Raw genomic sequence first — 26,127 nt, 5'->3', positions numbered from 1 at the left:
TTTTAAACTAACCCAGCACAGCATTCCTACAACTTTTTTTTTTTTGTAACTCTGCACCAAAGTGCTGTTGAAGTCATTCTTTATTTATGCACAAGCATTCGTATAGCCCTGCTGGTTTATGTGAAGGTAAGTTTGGTCACCCTTGCTCTTTCTAGACTATTTCTATGTTAAGAGGAGAAAACCAATATTGTAGCTGTGCTGACAGTTGTCTGAAACACATACTGAATGACGAAGCATTCGTGCTGTAGCCTGGTGTGCCTCTCTTTCTCACACACAGGGCCCATCTGATCTCTCCACCCTCTGCTTTTCTTTCTCCTCCCACTGTGGCTCTCCTCATGCTCTTTCTCTTTTCCAGCACACTACAGGCCATGTGCTCACCATCACTGTCAATTTGCTCACGCTCCTCGGCACACACTGTGGTGGTCTTACACACACAAACTCAGTTCCTGTCAGCTTAATAGGCCACAGAGCTTACTGTCAGACATGACACAAACAATCCCCACCCGTTCATCCTCATCTGAAAACCAAAGGATTATCCTATAGTCTGCAACTGATTCAAGGGGGCAGGTCTCCTGTTTGGGGGGATTTGGTGATTGCAGCTCAGGAGATCTGCCAAAGAAAAAAGTCACCAATTATACATTCATTCACAAGAGAGAAAGATGTAACACCAACCCCCACAGCCCCTTCTTCATGTAGATTACAGTGATTACACAATCAGAATGACAGCACAAACATAACCATCATCCGACAAAAACACACAAACCCTTCCTAAAATGAACACAAAGCCAATGCAACCCATACTGGTTGGGCAATCGCATTTGATTAGGATTTTGATCATTAGCTTACACTGTTTGAAATGAATAAAAGCATTTTTTTGTGACCTTTACTCCATAAATTGGCTACCTTTTTTAAAAGCTTCGAGTTTTTTTCAAAGCACTTGATGAGATGGGCTTGACAAATCACAGTAAGCACATCTGCTACAGTGAAGCAAAATCCTGAAGTCATTCATTGATGTGACAACAGACAGCATGAGCTCACTGTTCAGGATTTCAGCATCAGACAAGTATTCCGGTAGTTATGTGACTGGAATTGGCTCTACATGAAAAGGAAGCTCAAAATCAATATGCATGTATATCTGTAAGTTGCACCATAGCATCTTTTTCTTAGTGATAATAATTTCTCAACAATACTACAATATTTCTTACATACACAAGAAATTTTGTAATTTCCATTTTGTTTACTGATTAAGGGACAAAAGATGCTGCTGTGGAAAGGTTTCCCATAATTACTCCTCATGGAGACAAACAACAACAACAATAATATAATAAACAATAATATAATAAACAATAAAACAATAAATCTTGAGGAACAGTGTTGTTACCCAGTGGTAACAGATGACCTGCATTAAACAGGCTACTATTTAAATTTATCAGAATAACATACAGTATGTCTTTGAGAAAAAGCACAGACAAGTGCGCTAAATGTCAACACTGGGTGTATTTGAGTTACCCTTTAACTCTCTATGAACTTGTTTTAAACATTTTTACAGGATATGGACTCATCTTTTTATTTACACAACTTTCAATGCATCAATTATTTTTTGAGCTTCTCTTCCACCTTCAGTACAGCTCACTTCTTCACTCACTTATTCTGTCTCTCTTTTGTTAGAAGTGCCCACATTACCTTAGCCTGATTATCTTCACCACATATTTTTTTACTTTACTACACCAATTCATTTATCATATTTAATCTTCCTTTCCCTTAAACCTAAATTTTCACTAGCAGGTGAATGAGACTGCCAAAGGTATTATACATCCCTCCTGTCTGCTGCAGTAAAAGGCAGAGCACATGGAGATGTCGAGATATGAACACTTTTTGAAAAAAAGTATATTTGGCCCATTAGAAGTTATACCAGAGTTGATCTTCATATTTGAGTTATTTAGAAAACCTTAAGTCTTACCAGTGTTTATAAAAGAGAATAAATGCCTAAACTGGTGCCTTATTTGGGTTATAACAAGGAGGTGTATAAGTCTAGTGGGAAAGTTTTCCACTTTCCTGGTAAATAAATTAAAAGGATAAACTAGTACCCATAAACAAAAAAGACATTAATCAATTAATTTCTACATAACATTATACAGTCCAATTAAGGAGATGATAGTTTGTTTAAAAGGACTTGGTGTTACAATCCCTGAGGATTCAGGACAGCTCTTGCCTTGAGTAGGGCAGGATGATTTGATAATGACCACTTAGTGTTGTTTCCACCAGTACGACACATGATCAGTTTTGTGCCCTGTCCTCATAGGGTGTTTCGACCTTTACTGCAAGACGCCCTCAGCTGAGGGAGACCCACCACAGGCTGATCAGACCTAGGAAGTGAATGTTGCATGCTTACTAAGTGGTCATTATGCTGTACATCTGCAAAATGAAATGCATTAGAAACTCCCTGTATCAGACTCTGGTATTCCTGCACCTGATCCATTAAAATCCTTTAAAGAGTTGGGATTCTCAGGAAGCTTTGGGACATAGCCCCAGTAATTCTACTCATGACCTGTATGCTGCCTCCTACTGCAGCAAAGATTTAATTCATGTCTCCTCCCTATCTCCACCTTTAAGCATCGATTTACATCACAAAAGGCTATGTCATGCTTCAACATGGCATTTAAATTTGTTTCCATTTTTTATTAATTAATCACTATAACTTATGTTAATATTGTTAATTGTCTATGTTATTTAGTTTATATGAGGGTAATCTTGATCTTTAATGTTACTTGTGCTTTGGGGATGGACCAATCAAAGACAGGGCCATCATTTCCTCACTGCAATGAACTCTGCCCAGCCTATAAAGGTAGGCTGGCAAAGCAAGTTCTTTGTGGTTCATTTGAAGGTGATTGCATGGAAGAGAGTGTTGTATGTTTAATATTGTCTTTATTTTGATTTTCTTGGTTATTGTTCAATTTTTGCCAATAAATCCTTTTTTTAATAAAGTTTCTTTTTGTTGTCCTTTATTACACAGACCAGGGCTCAATGATAATCCCCTACCTTTTGGGGAATTTTGGAATATTTTTTTATATTTTATTATTTTAGGTCTTTCAAAGCCAAAGTTCCATTTGCCCCAGTGCAGACCAAAGCCAGTCATCTGATTTGGCAGTCAGGCTGCCTGGGAGTGAGCTTTATATGGTCAAGCTAGTAGGAAGTTTGGCCAGCTTTTTAGCTCTGTTTTGGAGATTTCAAACATCTTTATCATTCTTTTGTGTGTGTGAATCAAAGCAAGATGAATATCCATCATGCATTTCTTGCAAATGATTAACACAAAAGTGCTGCTGGGAACCAAAGGTAACACCAGATACAAAACCGGGCAGATTCCTGGAAAAGATAACATTCCACTCTAGGCCACTTTTACACATAACAATATTCCATCCATCCATCCATTATCCAACCCGCCATTTCCTAACTACAGGGTCACAGGGGTCTGCTGGAGCCAATCCCAGCCAACAGAGGGTGCAAGGCAGGAAACAAACCCCAGGCAGGGCGTCAGCGCAACATAACAATATTCACTTTTATAAGTCCAATATGTAATTAACAGTTCAATTATGAACACTGATAAATGACTATGTACTCACTTAAACTGAGCTGTTTTAAACAAACTAAACATACTAACAAGTACTTCTTTGAGAGAATAGCAGAATATGTGGAGGAAATTCACACAGACACTTGGGCAAACTTCACAAAGACTGTGAACAGTCTTGGGACCAGGATGCAGCAATTAACCAATGAAACACTGTCATAAGAGCCAGTATAAAAGTATTAATATATGATGAAGAGGGAAGGTTTTAACCTTGATTTTAAATTGAAGGGGTCCAGCCAGACAAGGAGGGAGTCAGTCATAAAGTTAAATGAGCAAAACTGAAAAGTTATGGAGCAAAGCATTGGAAGAAGTCAGCAAAAGCAGAGGTTAGGACAGGCGATTAAAATGGATTGGAAGACACTGCTAAGCAGTGAGTCCAGCACAAGATGCATGTTCTTTTTAAAAATCCATCTCAGAAGAAAGAAGAGTCAGTCAGTCATTGTCCAACCAGCTATATCCTAACACAGGGTCATGGGGGTCTGCTGGAGCCAATCCCAGCCAGCATAGGGCGTAAGGAAGGAACAAATCCCGGGCAGGGCACCAGCCCACCGCAGGGCACACACACACACACCCACACACCAGGCACACCCCAGGATCGCCAATGCACCTAACCTGCATGTCTTTGGACTGTGGGAGGAAACTGGAGCACCAGGAGGAAATCCACGCAGACACAGGGAGAACATGCAAACTCCATGCAGGGAGGACCCGGGAAGCAAACCCAGGTCCCCTTACTGCGAGGCAGCAGCGCTACCACTGCGTCACCGTGCTGCCCAGAAGAAAGAAGAGCTAGATCTTTTTTTTAAATATTCAATAGTTATAGTCTTATCTTCTAAAGTTTCAACTTTGAAGTGAAACTATAAGCTTCACTTTGGAAACCACTAATGCTATTATACCATTCTTTTGAAATATTAAAAAAAACTGCACAAAATATGTGGGATTAACAGGGTGGAGACACAGCCTCACAGTTTCACACATCTAAAATACCACAAGCTTGCACCTGCGTGACTGAGACAGGGCCCATGAGAAGGGTTTACAGGTATGGCGAGTTCAGCTGCAATCTCCCCCACCCCTTTTTTCTTCTAGATAGATAGATAGATACTTTATTGATCCCAGGGGGAAATTCACATTCTATTCTACTTTAGTACCTTGTAAGTGCCTTGAGAGGAAGGACTGGCATCTCGGCAGGGATGGAGGATAAACTCTTGCCCCGACTTGATACCTTAATGGAAGAACCACTGGAATGGAGACACAAACCGGCAGGAATGCCCTATAATCTTCGTCCCGACTGGGATTGGTCGATAATGGATGGACTAGTTCAATGTGGATTCCAGGAACAGTTCATATCCCCACACAGAAAGTGGCAGTGTTCCTCAAGGCTGATCCCAATCAGGACACCCATAGGGTTTCATGGGAAATGGAGTGCAGAAGTGGAACCTTGTCAAGCTCCTTGAGTACCACCAGAGGGCGCTCTCGGGAGGGGATAATACTGGTTTCCACATGACCCGGAAGTATTCCCAACTAGCTATGAAAGGGACACTGGAAGCAGTCCTGGTTATTGCTTGAAATGAAGCCATGCCAACTCACATCTGGGAGTCAGAATCGAGAGGCAACAGGCAATACTCTTGGAGAAAGCAAGGAGGAAGAATTCAACTGAATTGTGTATTGCTTATTCATTTTTAGACGGGTGAATATTGTAAGGGTGCTTTGGATAAATATCTTTTATTTAAACCCAGAATCATGTTGGGCATTATTATGTCTCTGGTCTGGGGCTCAATGGGACCCCCTGGTGGTTGTAACATAAAATACAAAAACAGAGTCTCTCTTCTGCTTCAAAGGTCCAAAATATCAGTGTTCCTTATTCCTCATAACTACATATTATACATTTTACCTCTGCGTGCTTGCTCATTAGCTGTCAGCTTTCAGGCACACAAAGTCAGTCCCTTTGGCTTATGACTTGTTGGGGCAAATCTGACTAATTGGACTGAGTTGTTGGATATGTCACACTATGTGACTGGTGATTACAGTAGTGTCTCGTGATGACACCCAACTATCTAAAATTATGTAAGTGAAGTTTACCAACTGAAAATAATTTAAAATGTTGTGTAATATGACAAGGCATTTAGTAGACAAGTCAGTCCAGCAGGTAGACAGGAGCTTACCTGAATATGTATGTGAGAGTCGGGCAGGAAGCAAGATTTTTTTCTTGTTTTCTTTCTGAGGGCAGAATGGTGGTGCAAAGTTAGGGAAGCAACTTGGGTTTCTGAAAGAAATGCAGGGGCGCAAATATTTTTGGCCATGACTATGTTTGCTTTTCAAAAGACTGGCTCCCTATTTAAGGTTACTTCCCTCAGTACGGTCAGTGCTACTTTAATAATTTCTATCTTGTTGCAACCATGAATTAAACTAAGTAAGTTTGAGAATGTGTCCATTAAAGTGTGCGGTTGTTTGATCCTTCCTCCAAATGACAGGAAAGCTGAGCAGGTGGAAGGGTACAGACAGAAGGGATCAATGTTCGATCTGCAAAGCTATGGGGCACTTGGTATGAAGAGAGAAACAAAAGGCATGCAAGCATCCAACTCTGCACCTGGTTCCATACATTCACACAGTGGTAGCCAAGACCACTTTCTTAATAGCAATTCACAAAGGCTCTACTGAGACAAGATCAGGGGCAGCATATGGCAGAGATCAAGGTGTTGAATGGACAGTATTCCAAGAAAGATACAGAGCAAAAACACTACATGGTTGACACAATTTTAATTCACACAGCTCCTACACGTACTGCGATAGATGGATGGATGGATGGATGGATGGATGGATGGATGGATGGATAGATAGATAGATAGATAGATAGATAGATAGATAGATAGATAGATAGATAGATAGATAGATAGATAGATAGATAGATAGATAGATAGATAGATAGATAGATAGATAGATAGATAGATAGATAGATAGATAGATACTTTATTTGTCCCAAGGTGGTTACTTTGAACTGGGCCATGAAGCTTCTAAAAACAGGAATAATTTATTATAGGCACACAATAACAGTATATTTTATAATATATATAAGGGGGAGTCAAGCTAAAGTTAGAAAATGGAATTTATTAGAAAATGGAACGAACCTTCACAAAACTGATAATGTCATTTCTCAATGTAGTCTCCACCCTTCTCAATGCACTTGTGCCACCTGCTTGGAAGTGCCTGGATTTCAGCAGAATAAAAGGTTTTGTCTTGTCAAGATATTGCCTGCTGCCTTGATAATGCAGTTACCCTGGACTGGGCAACAGTTTATCACAAGACAAAAACACAAACAAACCCACACAAACATACACATATAAGGGACAATTTTGAAACACTAATTCACTCATTTTTAATCAGGTTTAAGATTAGTAAGAATGGTACAGATTTTTTAGCAGAGATAAACAGAAGCATAAACAGAGTGGTAGCACAGGTCTACACCAGGGATTTTTGGATTGATTGGTATTAGTGAGTGTTAGTCAGTTTACTTATTTAAAAAGCTTGTCTTCAGTTCTTTGATTACAATTTCCTCAACAACAATGACTTAATTGTACTTATTTATTAGATCAATTGTTTCAATGCAAATCAGAGTTGTACTAGATATTTGATTTCTTACTGTTTGGAGATTTCTTGTCACATGGGAATATCCATCTTACTAACCGAAGGTTGTAAACCGGATATGGACGCAGGGCGCTGGGCACATCGAGGCGCATGCGCACTGCCGCACAATATGGACGAGCCCGCCACAGAGCAAAACAATAGCGCAGGGCGCATCGAAGCGCAAGCGCACTGACACACTGCGACGAGCCCGCCAGAGAGCAAAAAAAGAAATGAGAGGATTCGAAGGTTGTATTACAGTACGGAAACCCCAGAGGTCCACACTGCGCACTAATGCAGGATTCGAAGGTTGTATTACAGTACAGAAACCCCAAAGGTCCACACTACACAGCATATTTGAATCACATTACAGTATTACAGCACAGAAAACACAGAAACGCCACCAGATGGAAAGGAACAATACACGAGCGCTCCGTATTAAATGTAACTGCGATTATAATTCTTAACAGTAGACGCCGTATAGCTAACGGAGTCACGGCTCCAAAAACAAACAGCTCAACTAATGGAAATACAAAAACGAGCCCGCATGGATACACACGATGAACGCAGGCACCTACAACGCGTTTCTAAAACAGCGGAGGCAAAACAGTCACGTCTCCAAAACGAAACAGCTCAACTAATGGAAATACAAAAACGAGCCCGCATGGATAGACACAATGAACGCAGGCGTCTAATGAATAATAATATTCCATTTGGAGGAAAAGTACTTTTATTAGGAGGAGACTTCCGACAGTGCCTGGCTATTGTTCCGCATGCCATGCATTCAGCGATTGTTCAGTCCAGTTTAAAATACGCAGACAATTGGCATTACTTTGAGAAACTACATTTAGTACAAAACATGCGTTGTACAGATCCAGAATATACCAATTGGTTGTTGCAACTAGGAGATGGAAAACTTACCAATACATATGAACTTCACCCAGATATTATTCAGATCCCTCAAGCCTTTATTTGCGACGACTTAGTAACAGAGGTGTTTGGTCAAGCAATCTCATTAGACGAAATACCACTTTTAACGCACCAAGCTATATTATGTCGAAAGAATATTGACGTTGATCAGATAAATAACCAAGTCATTGCACTGCTTCCTGGAGAAAGCCGCCTCTTTCGAAGTACTGACAATGTTGATTCTGAAGACGAAACTGAGCATATTAATTTCCTATTAGAATATTTAAACACTATTAACCCGGCCAGGTTACCACAACACAGTCGTAACCTTAAAATGGGGACAATAGTCATGCTATTAAGAAACCTTAATACTAAACAAGGTTTATGCAACGGTACACAATTACGGATGTCACGCGCACTGCAACAAGCCAGCCACCTGTAAACTAGACTTGTTCTAATCCACTGTGCCAGTAATATTGATCACATAGCGGTCATTCAGTTTGGCGGCCGCCCCAGAGTCCAGAGTCAAACGCAGCGGCGTCCCGCCCAAACAACACAACCTGTGAGCTACACTTGCTCTAATCCACTGTGACAGTAATATAGATCACATGACAGTCATAGACTCTAACCCAGCGGCTTCCCAGACTCAGTGACTGGCACACGAACACCGCAACCTGTAAACTGAACTTGCAACAGTGGCGAGCGGCTTTCCAGACTCAGTGGCTGGCACACGAACACCACAACCTGTAATTTGAACTTGCTGTGCTCCACTCTGCCAGCAGTTGGTGTCAGCAAAAGCAACAGAATCACGTCTCCGCTTTACTACAGATATGCTTATGTCATTAAATGACATTTTCCCAGACGCATCCACCCTCCATGATATGTCATCCATCCAGACATCGGACAGAACAGAAACTGATTGCAATTCTTGGATTTCTGATTCGCTGGCGAATCGCGGGCTTACTAGTAAAAAGAGAAAGGGTGACAATACTCAAATACTGTATATCATCAGTTCGTGCACCTTTAAATTTTTGATGTTCATTGGCAATGTTTACCTTTTTGGAAAGCCAGCCTACTAGATATCTTAATAAGCAGGTTACCACATCAATGTAATATTCACATTAGGGGTGGGCGGTATGACCAAAATTCTATATCACGGTATTTTTCAAAATTATCCCGGTTTCACGGTATTCGACTGTATTTTTTTCCCCATGCATGAGTGGATGTTAACCACATTTTCCACTGCAATTACTGGCTAAGAATAACCTATTCCACTGTCAAGAGCACTGTACATTGTACAAAAAAAAACATTTTAATGTGCACACAAGTATTAATACAGGTTTGCATGGCCTCATAATGTGATAGTTTTCAAGGGGGTGGCACTAATGAAGAGAAGGAATCACGTTGCATGACAGATGCAGTCAAAATATAGAACCTTTTTATTGAACAAATTTTGCAAAAACTTAAACTATAATTTTGACAACATATTTTCAACCATCCAAAGAGGCATTTAGACTTAGTAAAATATCCAGAAGTGCTTGTCAAAAGTTGTATTGCACTGAACATGTCTTAGAAAAGGAATAAATAGTAAATATTTTTTGTAAACCAACTACACTTTCTGTTAATGTTAACAATCTCTGTCCACTGACACGTTAAAGTGACTTTTTAAACAACTTCACCATCATTAAAGTGCATAATATTTAAACTAATAAATAATAACAATAAAATAAATAATAGTATTATTACTGATAGTTGCACTATTACTTCAAGGCTTCAAGCCCAGGTGCATTACACAGTATTCACCAAATTAAAATAAAATAAAACAAGTGCAACTTGGTGATGACATCTTTACCAACTAAACCATCATTTAGGCAAACTGCATGAATACGGACTGCAACTTGCATTTATAATGCTATTTGTGGTATAGCCCTACGGAATCATATTAGGGCCATGGTGAAGAAAAAAAAATATGGACACAGGGAAGAAAAAAACAAACTATATGTCAAGAATAAAGTCGACATTTCCACTTTATTCTCGCCGTTTATGTCGAGATTAAAGTCGACATTTCCACTTTATTCTCACAGTTTACTTCATAATTAAAGTAGAATGTTGAAAACTAAACTTCTTCCTAAAATCAATGTTTAATTTACTAGATTTTGTCAAACCCCGTCATAAGTTAATGCAGCACATTAAATGCTTTGTGTTAAGTGTTCCCCGACCCAGTTGTTAATCACTACGCTTCTTAAACTGACTTCCTCCACACTAAGATGAGACAGCGATCACCGCACAGAATCCATTCACTTCATTATATTCTTGCTTTCTGAAAATTTAGAATGCTAAGATAAATACTTGATATCATTTTCATGATGAAATGCATTAAAGTAGGTATTAAACATGCATGGTAGTGAGGTGGTAGTGCTGCTCCCTCGCAGTAAGGGGTCCCCAGGTGTATGTTCAGTGTAGAGAACTTTATGGCAGGTGTGACGAGGCTCCAAAAAACTGGATGTATGAATGGGTATCGCACAGGTTTAACTTAAATACTGTGTAAATGTTGAGTTTGTGATCTGGTGGTCGGAGACACAAACACAGAATTCAATGCATGTTCTTCTGAGCGGGCTTTCTTTATTGCACGCGTGCTGTCTCTATCTGACGTACCAAAACTCCAGTTCCTATCCTTCCTTTTTCTTTCTCCACATAACCAATCACCTCACAACACTAGTCACTAGCCCACATTTCTTAAATTAATCAGCTTCACATCACTAAAAGAACAATTGTTGGACGACTAAATGAATGTGAGTGGATTACTTATGAAACTGGAGCTCCAGAGTGTTTCCTCTTCAGGTGTTTGTGAATGCAATTAGTGCTGCTGTTGAACACCACCTAGGTTTTAGATAGTGAACAAATATGCCCACATTGAGGAGACTTTTTGACAACATTTAGAGGGATTTATGTTTGCCTGCTCCAAAATAGTATATAAAATCGTGCATGCCAGTAGTTAACTTGGAGAGAAGGTCTGGGACAATTAATCAATTAAGAATTTTTTTTTGCACTGATTTAGATTACAACAAATAATTGTAGTAGCCCTGTATTGACGCCCTTCTGGTCCATTAAGGGCAAATGAAGCTTCCAGGGTACGGGAAGAGAGTTTTAGTCTGGTATTCCTATACCAACTGGCAGGTATACTTAATCCTGTGGGTAATTGCAAAGCTTAGTGGAAGGTATGGATTAAATTTAAACCTGCTCATCACCTCATAGCCTGGGGCCATTTCTGCACAAAGTGGAGGGTGAGGTATTACACCCAACAGAAAGGAAATGAGACCAGAGTCTGAAAAAAAATACAAGACCCTACCCCGCTCCCACCTCGGCTACTCAGAACATATCAGCATATTTATGGTTCCTGCATACAAGTCCCTGCTGAAGTGCACTAAACAAGCCCGCAAGAACATCCGAGTGTGGCAGGTTGGTGCTGTTTCAGTTCTCCAAGACTGCTTTGAATTGACAGATTGGGACATTTTCAGGGAGGCGCTATGAATGGTGACTCCATCAATCTGGAGGAGTACACAGACTCTGTGACTGGCTACATCTCCAAATGCATAGAGGATATTACTGTTACCAACGATGTTACCACAAGAGCAAACCAAAAGCACTGGATGACGACAGAAGTGCACAAGCTGCACAAGATCAGAAATGCAGCCTTCAAATCTGAAGACAAGGCCACCTTCAGGATGGCCAGAGGCAACCTGTCTCGTGCTATAAGGAGAGCTAAGTGGGCATATGCGCAGAGGATTAACAAACACTTCAGCAGCACCAGAGACACACGTCATATGTGGCAGGGCATTCAGACAATTACAAACTACAAGCCCAACCCACACAGCAGTGACGGTGATGCCTACCTAACAGATGAGCTACACAACTTCTTTGCACGGTTTGAGGCGCAGAACAAAGAGCCTGCGAGAAAAGCAACTGACCAGGTACTCTGTCTTTGCATACAGTGGTGTGAAAAACTATTTGCCCCCTTCCTGATTTCTTATTCTTTTGCATGTTTGTCACACAAAATGTTTCTGATCATCAAACACATTTAACCATTAGTCAAATATAACACAAGTAAACACAAAATGCAGTTTTTAAATGATGGTTTTTATTATTTAGTGAGAAAAAAAATCCAAACCTACATGGCCCTGTGTGAAAAAGTAATTGCCCCCTTGTTAAAAAATAACCTAACTGTGGTGTATCACACCTGAGTTCAATTTCCGTAGCCACCCCCAGGCCTGATTACTGCCACACCTGTTTCAATCAAGAAATCACTTAAATAGGAGCTGCCTGACACAGAGAAGTAGACCAAAAGCACCTCAAAAGCTAGACATCATGCCAAAATCCAAAGAAATTCAGGAACAAATGAGAACAAAAGTAATTGAGATCTATCAGTCTGGTAAAGGTTATAAAGCCATTTCTAAAGCTTTGGGACTCCAGCGAACCACAGTGAGAGCCATTATCCACAAATGGCAAAAAACATGGAACAGTGGTGAACCTTCCCAGGAGTGGCCGGCCGACCAAAATTACCCCAAGAGCGCAGAGACGACTCATCCGAGAGGTCACAAAAGACCCCAGGACAACGTCTAAAGAACTGCAGGCCTCACTTGCCTCAATTAAGGTCAGTGTTCACGACTCCACCATAAGAAAGAGACTGGGCAAAAACGGCCTGCATGGCAGATTTCCAAGACGCAAACCACTTTTAAGCAAAAAGAACATTAGGGCTCATCTCAATTTTGCTAAGAAACATCTCAATGATTGCCAAGACTTTTGGGAAAATACCTTGTGGACTGATGAGTCAAAAGTTGAACTTTTTGGAAGGCAAATGTCCCGTTACATCTGGCGTAAAAGGAACACAGCATTTCAGAAAAAGAACATCATACCAACAGTAAAATATGGTGGTGGTAGTGTGATGGTCTGATGGTCTGGGGTTGTTTTGCTGCTTCAGGACCTGGAAGGCTTGCTGTGATAGATGGAACCATGAATTCTACTGTCTACCAAAAAATCCTGAAGGAGAATGTCCGGCCATCTGTTCGTCAACTCAAGCTGAAGCGATCTTGGGTGCTGCAACAGGACAATGACCCAAAACACACCAGCAAATCCACCTCTGAATGGCTGAAGAAAAACAAAATGAAGACTTTGGAGTGGCCTAGTCAAAGTCCTGACCTGAATCCAATTGAGATGCTATGGCATGACCTTAAAAAGGCGGTTCATGCTAGAAAACCCTCAAATAAAGCTGAATTACAACAATTTTGCAAAGATGAGTGGGCCAAAATTCCTCCAGAGCGCTGTAAAAGACTCATTGCAAGTTATCGCAAACGCTTGATTGCAGTTATTGCTGCTAAGGGTGGCCCAACCAGTTATTAGGTTCAGGGGGCAATTACTTTTTCACACAGGGCCATGTAGGTTTGGATTTTTTTTTCTCCCTAAATAATAAAAACCACCATTTACAAACTGCATTTTGTGTTTACTTGTGTTATATTTGACTAATGGTTAAATGTGTTTGATGATCATAAACATTTTGTGTGACAAACATGCAATAGAATAAGAAATCAGGAAGGGGGCAAATAGTTTTTCACACCACTGTACAGCACCTGGAATATGTTCACTACATCATAACATTCTAAAATAACCTGCAGAAAAACAGACTGATTTCCATCATGCCATTTTTATTCAGAATGTTTTGTAGTAATAAGGTTTTGTAAATGAAGATTATGAGACATTTATGGTACATGTATGGGATACGCTATAATAAAAATGTTTTCATATTTCAGCTGCATTTGCACATAATGCAAAAAGTCACCTTCTGTCAATATCATATGCATCTGTCTGCAAAAAAAGAAATCACTGGATCAGTTTTATGAGTTTAACTTTCTTATGTATTTGCTAGCAAAAAAATAACGCCATGAGCAGCTGGGAAACCAAGTCCTTTGCAGCTTTATTCTAAGATTCATGTAAACTGTAGAATAGAACAACTGTACTTCATTCACTCCTTGCAGTGGAGAAGAGCATCATAACCTTTTTGCAGCTGGAACATTTAGCCATACCATGATACATATTCAAGAGACTGAACAATATTTTTACAACAAAAAGAAACTCTAAAGGACAAAAGTGAAAAAGTGGCACAATGATATTAAACATGAGTGAAAAATGTTTTTATAATTTTGTTAAATGCCTACTGTAAACAGGATGTAATAACAAGAAATTATTGGGAATCAACTGCATCAAGCAAAAAAGCCAATGTTAAATTCACTCTTACTATGTTAAATTAACACTTAGTAGATTGTATATGGGACTTTGCTTTTCTTTTCATATTTGCACTTTAACTGCTAATTTCACACTGTTACTCTATCTGAGTAACATACAGTTGTTCCTGTTTGCACATTTGCATCCACATCATGGTGAATGGTTTCTAACCCATTCTTAGGAAAAAAAGTCACTGTAAGGTGTTTAAATCCATGTTTTTAAATTTCGTAATGAAATCGCTGCCACAAGCTGTTAGCAGCAAAAACTGCAATTAGTTTTGATGGCTTTGGTATTTTCTTCAATAAAGCATATAATTTTCACTCAATTTCAAGATTTGTTGGAATTAAAACTTTTATGATTTTGGCAGTTATTATTTATTAGGATATTATAAGCTGCTTAACAGGTTTAGAGCAGACTGTTGTCAGTCTATTCATTTAAAAATTGTTGACAAAAATAATCATCAGAAAAATTTTCTGATGCACGAAGAAAGCATTGAAGCCTAAGCTTGTGTCAACAGACAGTATCATCAGCCACTGATGACTGACTACTTATATTGTCAAAGGATGTCACCTTGCCGATGACCTGAACCACATAATACACATCTTAAATATCCTGTTTACACTTGGCTCTTTTATCCAGATTGCGTATGTATAGGCTATAAATACATTGCATAGTATTACATTTGCATTAGACATCCATCCATCCATTATCCAACCCGCTATATCCGAACTACAGTGTCGTGGGGGTCTGCTGGAGCCAATCCCAGCCAACACAGGGTGCAAGGCAGGAAATAAACCCCGGGCAGGGCGCCAGCCCACCACTGGGCACACACACACACACCAAGCACACAATAGGGACAATTTAGAATAGCCAATGCACCTAACCTGCATGTCTTTGGACTGTGGGAGGAAACCGAAGTACCCAGAGGAAACCCATGCAGACACGGGGAGAACATGCAAACTCCATGCAGGGAGGACCCGGGAAGCAAACCCAGGTCTCCTAACTGCGAGTCAGCAGCGCTATCCACTGTGCCACCATGCCACCCAGACACACATCCAATTACATGTTTCCTTGTAAAATACAAATTAGCAATCTGACACCATCCTTTGTTAGGAGATCCAAAATTGTGGATGCATCAGAGTTTTGTAAAATTGATGAATGCTTACTGATAATGAAGACCCATAAGAGAAGCTAACTGTGGCATACTATTAAGAACAAAAAAGAGAGATAGAGGGTTATCTATAAGGTTGCAATTACTATTGCGTGCTGCAGTCAGCCTGGATTCATAAACAAGTCAAGACTGGTAGAATAAAATCCTACTTAGATTGATTGTTATTGTGATTAGCTATCTAGTTTCTGTATGCATCATCTCACAATTTTTTTGGCTTCGGCAGAAAAGATGTATGATTTTGAAATTATATACCTATTGAAAAGCATTGTGATATTTTGCCACTGGTACTGTTTATGCACTTATGCATGCACACACACACATATATACGAGGGGTACCCAAAAGTAACAGGAATTGAAAATAACATTGTTTTAATAATTTTTACTTACTGAAACTTTTGTCTCCTTTAAAGTACTCCATGTGAATGAATGCACTTGTCCCAAAGGAGAGGAACGTTGTCCAATGCCTGCAGCGATTTTTCTTTGACTTCCTCCATGGTACAAAAACGCTTTGCTTTGAGTTCTTTTTTCATATGAGGGAACAAGAAAAAGTCACACAGAGCAGGATCAGGAGAGTAGGGAAGGTGGCAAGAACTCCAACACACACAAGTCAATTCAGAAATCTCTTCAATAGTCTGACGACGATCTTCTTAATTCGTATTGCGAACATTTTCAAGATTTTCGTCATTCCTAACTGTGGAAGGTCGGCCAGATCTTGGTTGGTCTTTAATTGACATTTCCCCTCGTTTGAAAAGCAAAAACCACTCATAGACAAGTGTTTTACTTAAAGCTTCCTCTTTAAAAGCAGTTTCAAGCATCACTACAGTTTCAGCAGCTGTTTTCCCTAAGAGAAAGCAAAATTTAACACAGACTCGCTGTTATTTATGATAGCCCATCACAAAAATCGTTGAACATGTTTAATAAGCACCAAGAAAAACAGACACGGAATGGCATACGAACAATACTGAGCAACGCCATTTGGACAGACTCCCACAGAATATTGTAAGTATGCTACACTTAGTGGAGAAATTCACAACTAAGTCCAGATTGCGTGGCAGAGAAAGAAACTGGTTATTTTTGGGTACCCCCTCGTATATCACAAAGTTGACTGACTCACCTACTCACTCACTGACAAAAAACATTATTCCCTGATAAAAAGCTAAAATTTGTCAAGATTGTACATCTAGGGCAGTAGGCATTTGCTAAGAAAAGACAATTCAATATATTAATATTTAGGAGTAAATCCCTCTGTATAACAGACAAACAGAATACCTGAAAATCTGAAAAACATTAGTTTACTACATTACCAAATTACAAATCAAAGTGTTACATTCAAATATGACTTAAGTTACCATTTCCTTGTGTCATTTTTTTTTACTCTTTTATTAAATTTATTAAAAGCATATAACATTCAATACAATCAAATCAAACTTAGCAAAACTAAAATCAAATCTATTTTATTTATTTATAAATAAATAAATCAAATCAAATTAACCCCCACCCATGAGAAAGAGACGAATGCCAACAACCAGAGCAAAACTGTTAAGTCTTTTCCCCCCAATATAAACGCTTATTCTAAAATGTTACTGATTAGGTCCTGCCAGGTTTTAAAAAAGTTTTGAACTGTTCCTCTAAGTGAGAATTAGATTTTTTCCAATTTCAAGTAGTATATAATATCAGTTATCCACGGGCTTAAAAGAGGTGGGATAGGATTCTTCCAGTTGAGCAAGACTAGTCTACATGCAAGTAGTGAAGTAAAGGCAATTGCAGTTTGTTTGTCCTTCTTCACTTTAAGCCCATCTGGGAGTCCACCAAACACAGCTGTTAATGGATTAGGAGGGATTGTGACACCAAGGCTGTCTGATAAGCATTTAAAAATTTTCTTCCAGAATGATGTTAATTTGGTACACGCCCAAAACATGTGGCCCAGTGAAGCTGGGGCTCGATTGCAACGTTTGCAGGCTGGATCTTGCCCTGGAAACATCTTAGACAATTTCAAACGAGAAATATGTGCTCTAAGAAAGATTTTAAGTTGAATAATTTAATGTTCTGCATATATGGAGCTAGAGTGAATTTGGTGCGTGGCTGACTTCCACTCCGTTTACGAAATGCTGAGTAAGAGATCCTTTTCCCACTGTGCTCTGGGATCTTTAAAAGGAAAGAACTTTAAAATGTTTTTATATATTACAGAAATGCTGCCTGAGTCCCCAAGACTTCTGGAATAGAAATAGGTGGGAGTGAGGAAAACTGGGCAGATTTAATTTAGTAAAGTTTCTGATTTGGAGATAGTGGAAACATTGTGTTGATGGGCGATTAAATTTGGAGTGTAATTGTTCAAAGAATGCAAATACATTATTTATATATAAATCTCTAAATAATTTAATCCCGTACGTTTTCCAAACATTAAAAACTGTGCAAGTCTGAGAGGGTGGAAAAAGGTGGTTATCATGTAGAGGTACCACAGATAAAATATTTTCTAACTTAAAGTGCTTCCTACATTGGTTCCATATTCTGAGTGAATGAAGGACAAATGGGTTGTTAGTATTTTGACGATACCTTGTATGTTGTGGCAGGTGGCCGGGTGCGGCCCTCAATCAGCCGCCTATTTAAGGAGCCGCCGCCCTGCAATCAAGGCTGGAGTCGGGTGAGGAGGTGGACGAGGTCAGAGGAGGTGGCAAGGAGAGTGAGTGAGTGAGTGAGTGAGTGAGTGAGTGAGTGAGTGAGTGAGTGAGTGAGTGAGTGAGTGTGTGTGTAGTGAAGAGACGGCTTGGAGGAGAAGCCAGGACTTTGGGAGACTGTTGGGGTTTGTTGGTGGCGGTGCACTTAGTGACTTATGTATAATAATAGTGTAAATAAACGTGGGGTGATGGACTGTAATGTGTCTGCCTGTCTGTGTCCGGGCTGTACCCTTCTACAGTGGCGTAGTCGACAGGATGCTGCACCTGGCACAAGGTGCGGACCTGCATATAGTGAATTGTCTGTGGAAGGCCCGGCACAGCAGGCGAACTCACCCACGTGCCGCAGGGGCGGCGTGCACCGAACCCCGCAGAGAAATGTGGAGTCGCAGACCATGAGCGGTCTGCTTTCAGACTTTGTGTTTCAGGGGCAGCTTGGGAGCGCGGTGGCAGCTAGTAGAGCTGCCTGGAAGGAGATGCAGCAGCCGCGGAGCTGCCCAGAACCTCGCCCTCGAGTGTGGAATGAGGGTGAGGAGGCCGCAGACCGAAGGTCCCTCCTCGTAGCAGGCACGGGATTGGGCAGCGTGTCCTGTCCTCCCGCCAACGATTGGTCAGAGGCGGGAGCAGGGAATGTCCGTCTCGTGCCGAGAAGAAACCCGAGTTGGCAGCAAGGAAGTGTCCACAGAGAGCAGTCGGTGAGTGGAACTACTCGCGAGGTAAGCCCACCGCCGTCTGCTTCTCTCTCCTTGGAGGTGATATTGCAGGAGCTGCAAGAACAACTGCGCCTTGTGCTGTCGACGCCGGCCGAGCGATGTGCCCTCCGGGCGGAGACGCTGGAATCCGGAGGGATGGCAGTGGCGTCGGATCGAGAGCCGCAGGCAGAAGAGGATCGGAGCACTGCAGGAGCTCCTGGACAGAGAGGTACAGCGGGGAAGGTAAGGGAGACCGACCCCGTTAAGCTCCGGACGCCAGCGGGGCCGGGTCTGCCTTCTTACAATGGGCAGATCTGAACCGTCGCGGCGTCCCAAAGTAAACGGAGGAAGCGGCTTGGGGAAGCCAGTTCCTCCGATAAGCGAGGACATGCTGCTGGGTGCGCGTGTCCCGCAAAGGGCCGTCCTCTGCGGAGGCAGAGGAGAATCCCGCAGCTGGAGAGGTGGAAACAGAGCGTGATCCCACTGGTGATTCCGTGGCGGGGTGCACGGACTGCTCGGGCTGGGAAGCCGAGAAAGGGAGCATCGGGGCGCCGATCGGGGCCGAGAGCGTTGGCCCAGCTGAGGACGAGCCGAGGGGCTGCGTCAGGGCAATGCCTCCGCCCTTGTTTTTCTTTTGGATTTGCAGGATCGGGCCCTAGGCTACAGTGTGTTGGCTTGCCGCCGAGGGGTTCCCGTCCTCCCGGAATGGTTCGCTGGTCCCAGGAGGTCTCAGCTAGCGGGGGAGTCATGTGGCAGGTGGCCGGGTGCGGCCCTCAATCAGCCGCCTATTTAAGGAGCCGCCGCCCTGCAATCAAGGCTGGAGTCGGGTGAGGAGGTGGACGAGGTCAGAGGAGGCGGCAAGGAGAGGCCCAGAGTGTGTGTGTAGTGAAGGGACGGCTTGGAGGAGAAGCCAGGACTTTGAGAGACTGTTGGGGTTTGTTGGTGGCGGTGCACTTAGTGACTTATGTATAATAATAGTGTAAATAAACGTGGGGTGATGGCTAAATCGGTGTCCGCCTGTCTGTGTCCGGGACGCACCCTTTCACAATGTACTGGTGTACAAAGCAAGGAATATAAAGAAAAGCTGCAGGATTTCATTTCTATTGCAGACCAAGCTAGTGTGTGTTCATCTATTTCCGTCAATGTCCAGGTTTTTATAGCTTCTATGATTACTACCCAGTAATAAAACTGAAAATGAGGTAGAGCCATGCTGCCTTCTGATTTAGGTCGTGGTAGGGTTGCCATTCAAATGCGTGGATTTTTCCAATTCCAAATAAATGAGGTTATGATTGAATCTAATTTCTTAAAAATGATTTGTTAATGTATCTGGGAATGTTTTGAAATAGGAACAGAAGCTTAGGGAAGATATTCATCTTCACAATGTTAATTCTTCCTGCCAAAGTAAGATGGAGGGTAGACCATATACCTTGTTTAATTTGATCCATTATAACAGCAAATTTTTGCTGACAGAGTTCTATAATTGCTTGTGATGTTGACCCTTAGGTATTTAAACTGATCTGCAATGATAAAAGGGAAGGTGTCCAATCTAATGTTGTTTGCTAGAGAATTCACTGGAAAGAACACACTTTTGTTCAAATTAATTTTAAGTCCAGATATCTTTTGAAATTCTGCTACTGTTGTTAGGGCTGTAGGTACAGAATTTTGTGGGTCTGATATATACAATGTCATATCATCTGTATATAGTGGTATTTTTTTGTTCAAGACCTTCTCTGAAAATCCCCTTTATCTCTGATGCATTTTGAAAGAAAACAGCCAATGTCTCAATGGCGATTGCAAACAGCAATGGTAACAAGGAGCATCCTTGTCTAGTACCGCGTTCTAGTTTGAAGTAGTCTGAAATAATGCTATTAAAATACAAACTGAAGCTTCTGGACTGGTATACAGTACTTTGATCCAAGCACATACTGTATGTTCGGGCCAAACCCAAATTTATGCAAAGTGTTAAATAGACAATCCCATTCAACCATATCAAATGCTTTTTCTGCATCCAAAGATAATATGATCTCCGGACTTTGTAGGTGAATATATTACATTAAATAGCCATCGAAGATTGGAAGCCAAATGTCTACCTTTAATAAATCTGGTTTGGTCTTGTGATATTACTGAAGGGAGCACTTTCTCAATCCTTCTAGCTAGGGCTTTGGAGAGTATCATAACATCATTGCTCAGAAGTGAGATTGGTCTGTATAATGCACATTGTAATTCTTAGGAAAAAAACGATAATTAATGCTTGGTGAAAAGTTTGAGGGAAACTTTTGTCTCTGGCTTCTATAAATGTTGCGAACAACAGGAAAGCTAGCTTATTTCATTTTTTTTTTTTTTTTTATAAAATTCAGCAAGGTAGCCATCAGGACCTGCTGCTTTCCCACTCTGAAGGAAGTTTATAGCGCCTAGTCATTTTGATAATGTCAGAGGTTTATCCAGTTCCTCTGCATTTAGAGTATCTAGGTGTGGCATCTGTAATGTATCAAAAAGCGTAATAGATTATGTCTTGTGTTCTTTAAACCGAGTAGAATATAAGGACTTATAGTAGTCTCTAAATGTGTACATTATAATTTTCTTGGCCAATGATTCTATCTCCGTCTGCGTTAGTGATTACTGGTATTGCATTGCGAACTTCCTGCTTATGGATTTGTTAGCTTTCGCTCTGTGCTCATAATAATGTCACAATTTAAAAATTTGTTGTTCTTTTTTGTTGTGAAGATGTTGAGTTCTGATTGCAAAGCCTGTTCTTGGTCTATTCTGGTAATTTCACTGACTAACTCTAATGCCTTCTTGGTTTCCAATTTTTTTTTGTGGGAAAGATATGAGATAATCTGTCCTCTTAAAGCCTTCAGATTTTCCCCAGAGTATTCCTGCAGAAACCTCAGAGGATGCATTTATCTCTATAAAAAAAAAAAAAAAATTTGCTTGGATATAAATTCTGTATATTTCTTGTCAGCTAATGACCGGGGGTTAAAACGACAGCTACGAAAGGAGTATTTAGAGCATAGTGATGTGAGCTCCATGATCAGGGGGGCACGGTTGGATATAACAATAGCGTCGTATTTGCAAGATTTGACCGTGGGCAAGAAATTGTTATCTTTAAAGAAATAATCAATGATGTACTGGTGAGAAGAAGGAATATGCTCTTAAGTATGGATTTAGAAATCTCCATGGGTCTGATAACTTACACTCAATTATAATTTTTTTTGCAGTATTAAATGTTGTCACCCCTGTAGCTGAAGACCTTTCCATGTCTAGATTTAAAACACAATTAAAGTCTCCAGCCATTCTAATTTTGTGAATGTTCAAGTTAGGAATGGATGCAAATATGTTTTGGATGAAATCTCTATCATCTACATTGGGTGTTTCTTGAATTAGTTTATGTGCTATTGCAGTGTGTGCAGTGTTTCGAAACTCCTTAGAGAGCAGTATTCCTTTCTTTTAACCTCCCTCACCAGCCCCCATAAAAACTTAAAATACCTGCTTTGAGTAAATTTCACTATTGAACAATCACCTATTCAAAAGGAAACACAGCTGTTTTGCTTTTCATTACCTGTTAAATTTTAGAACATTAGAACATTCTAGACGAGAACAGGCTATTCAGTCCAACAAAGCTCACCAGTCATATTGTGATGTTATATTTGACACCATTTACATACAGAGATTCAAGCAGCTGGACAGTGGCAGCTTCATACACTTGGCCAAGTGTACACTTCATTTTATTGTGTATATCACGCATGGCAATAAATCTGAAAGGAACTAATCACTGTACATTTCTTTTAAATGCACTGCTAGTATTTATGAAAAAGGCAAAACTGTTCTCCACCATATAAATCGAAAAGAAATTCACAATACCAAAACTGAAAAAAAGAAAAAAGATTAAACAAAGTGAATTGCATTTTTTTTTCTATAGCTGATAAAAATTTTGTTTTTCAGATTTTCATAGAAAGAAAACATGATTGTACTTTTAAATGAATAAAAGTAATTAGTGGCCTTTTTTTTTTTGATGGTAGACATTTATTCAAACTTGCTGTAGAGTAAGGCAGTACTAATTTTAGACTTCAATGCCAATCCACAGTTTAGATTTTTAGCAGTTTTTAGCTTTGAAAGAATCAACTTTAAATCACCTTTACCCAATAACACTATTGCTGATAACAAGTAATTTGGAATTCTACTGCAATCCCTTCCACACCTACACCAATAATCCTAGCCCCCTGCCGTGCCTTTGCACCTCTCCACTGCTTTTTGCCATTCATGCTGTACATAGTTCACAACATTACTTCTTTTCACCAGTTGTTTTCTTTACAGTGCTTAAATTTTTCAATTTATTGTATGGGCCTTGTAAATGTGCAGCCTATAAACAGTGTGGCAGATGACCAGGGACCTTGCTCCACCAGGATGCCTGGAGCAGGGAAGGACCGGGAGAGGGGGCAATATCTCCCCTGGGTGCAAGAGGTGAGCCCCCTGGATTCCATCAGCTCAACCCTGTGGGGGTCCGTGGCCACCACTAGGGGGCACCTGGATGGTTCCTGAGCCCTGGAGGACAGCACTTCCGCCACACCAGGAAGTGCTGCCGAACCAGAACCAGAAAACCATCGCAGAACACCTGGAGCACATCCGGGGTGGGATAAAAGGGGCCACCTCACTCCATTCGGAGAGCCGGAGTTGGGAGGGAGAAGATGGAGCTTGCAAGGGAGGAGTGGAGACAGCTGAAGAGAAGTGCAAAGGACTGAGCTTTGTGGATTGTGCACAGTATTGTGTGTAGCTGAGAAATTAGAATTAAAGAGTGTGTGTTTTGGACATCGTGAGCCTCAGTGTCTGTCTGTGTCTGGGCTATCTTTCACAACATCTTTACTGTTTGTAATAAGTTCAAGTAAAATACAATTCAGGGTTAAAATTTTATTGCCTGCCTATGGCTTTCTCAGTCTATCCATATTAATGGTAAACATGAAGAAATACTCTTGAGTGAACAAATTAAAAACCTCATCTAAAGCTTATTTTAGTTCAGGTCACTTGCTATCATTGTATGATATATAGGCACCAAGCATTGCAAGGTTAGGATTTGCACTTTGTTCTACTTTTTATTTCACTTTCTATCATTTTCCATATTGTAAGTTTGGAGTGTATATTTCAGTTCTTATTGGTTCCAGTTTTCACCCCTATATACTTTCTCTGAGGTAAACTGTTGTTCCCATACACTAGGCCTGTTTCAATTTGTGCATTGGTTTTAAATTAAACTCTCCAAAACCTTGCAGGAGTGCAAGAATTCAGATCAAAGCATTACATTCAAATCTGACTGAAGCTACCATTTTTACAGGATATGCTATAGGATTAAGTTACATTTATACCCCAAATTACAATTATTCCTATTGATTACATGTTTGAATTCAAAATAATACAATTTTCTGTGAAACTTTGTTTTCCAATAACCATTACCAAAACCCAAGGTCAGTCACTAGAAAAAGCAGTAATTGATTTATGGAAGGCATGTCAGGCAACCCTTGTTTTCTATGACAATATATATAAATATTCCCAACAGCACCATCCCCATTCACACAACAAGTTAAACAATCTAATTGACACAACTTACAAGGAAAGGTGGTCCCTCCATTTATGTGTTTCTCTCATACAACACAAGTTTGAAATGACAAAATGAGAATAACGGACACAGCACAAGAATGTGCTGACTTTCAAAGTGTTATGGAGAGCAAGTAAATAGTGTGTGGGTGTATATAGTACCATAAGAGTGTTGTATACTAAAAGCAGTTTCAGTGGCCATGGAGGTACTGGTTGCTGTTATGGCATACATGGAATCTACATCTATAACAGAGGTACAAAGAAGATTTTACATTTGATAAATTTCAATCCACTGATGGTGTGATGAACATGTTTGTTGGACCATTGAGAACCATAAGAAACACATAAAATACCTAAAGGTTAAGACAAGCATTAGAGATCCCACATGATGTCAGTAAGTAGCGTTAAATAGTGCATATATTTTGTAGAAATATTTTTTCTTTTTTATTTTTACTCAGTTTATTTAATTGTTACATGAAAAGAATAATATGTTGAAATATTTCCAAACTCAATTACAACAATGTAATGGTGAAGCTCATTTGAAAAATGAATATTTGATTTTTAATAATGTTATGTAAAACAAGGTAAACTGCATCTAAAAACTGCTTTATGACTACTTTATTCCATATCTGAAGCCATGAATCAAGTGGATAAGTTAAGTGACCAATCATATGTGCCTCGGATGGCTGCGTGTTGAATGGGGACGGTGGTGTTGCGTACTCTGCAGGCAGCATACTGTAGTGGAGGTGACTGTGAGGTGGGCTGGTGATGAACCGCCCCTCGCTGACCCCATTCATTCTCAATAGAAAGCTTGCTTGTACTGTTACGCACATAGCAGGAAGTTGTCTCTTGTCAGTACAGGGGGGTCCAGATCTAATTATGCAGATCCAGATCGTCTGGATGACTTTAATTTATGCAGGGACGATTCCAGTTCGGCGCAAAGACGATTCTTCATGTCGTCAGTTTGCACACTTCTTGATGGTCCAGGATTTTTCGGGTGATTTTCTATGTAATAAACTGAGTAAGTTATAGCGTAATGAAAATTGCATAATTAGATCTGGACCACCCTATACATCAGATGTGTTGATGACTGATGCTTTCCTGCTGTGATAGAGCTCATCTTAACCTTTTGTCTTCACCCTTCAACAATGTCTTTGAAAAACAAATCTGATGCAAGTGCTGGTGATATAGTAAAGAAGAGAAAAACCGTCACCATGAAAAATAAAGTAGAAATAATAAAAAGGTCAGAAAGAGATGAAACTCCATCATTCATTGGCAGAGCACTTGGTTACAGTCGGTCAACAATAGCATTTGTTAAAAATAATGTACCTGTTCCGACTTGCATACAACTTCAACTTAAGTACAAACCTACAGTCCCTATCTCGTACGTAACCCGGGGACTGCCTGTACTTCCTATGCTAGTGAATGTTATACAAAAAATAATACACACATATCATACAGATAGTTACAGGTGAGACAAAGAACATACATGCAAATACATAATCTGGAACCAATACAATTGATGTAAATCATAAACAAATTAGAGTATGTATGATATAAATATTTATATGTATTATGTTATAT

The 26,127-nt window shown here is 40.2% G+C and overlaps 1 protein-coding gene across 4 annotated transcripts in view; it reads right to left on the bottom strand.

Moving 5' to 3' along the window:
- LOC114647705 (CLOCK-interacting pacemaker-like) overlaps positions 1–26,127 on the bottom strand; it is a 169,893-nt gene that overhangs the window by 57,616 nt on the left and 86,150 nt on the right. Inside the window, exon 2 of one of the 4 annotated variants that reach the window (XM_051932737.1) lies at positions 15,984–16,437. The exons of the other annotated variants lie outside the window; for them this stretch is intronic. The gene's annotated coding sequence lies outside the window, so the exon portion shown is untranslated. The remainder of the gene's footprint in view (positions 1–15,983; positions 16,438–26,127) is intronic. 4 annotated transcript variants of the gene reach the window in all.

This window comes from Erpetoichthys calabaricus, chromosome 1 (assembly GCF_900747795.2).
Source record: "Erpetoichthys calabaricus chromosome 1, fErpCal1.3, whole genome shotgun sequence".
Classification (NCBI taxonomy): domain Eukaryota; kingdom Metazoa; phylum Chordata; class Cladistia; order Polypteriformes; family Polypteridae; genus Erpetoichthys; species Erpetoichthys calabaricus.
The sequence above is the reverse complement of the archived record's forward strand: the minus strand, read 5'-3'. Positions and strand labels throughout refer to the sequence as shown.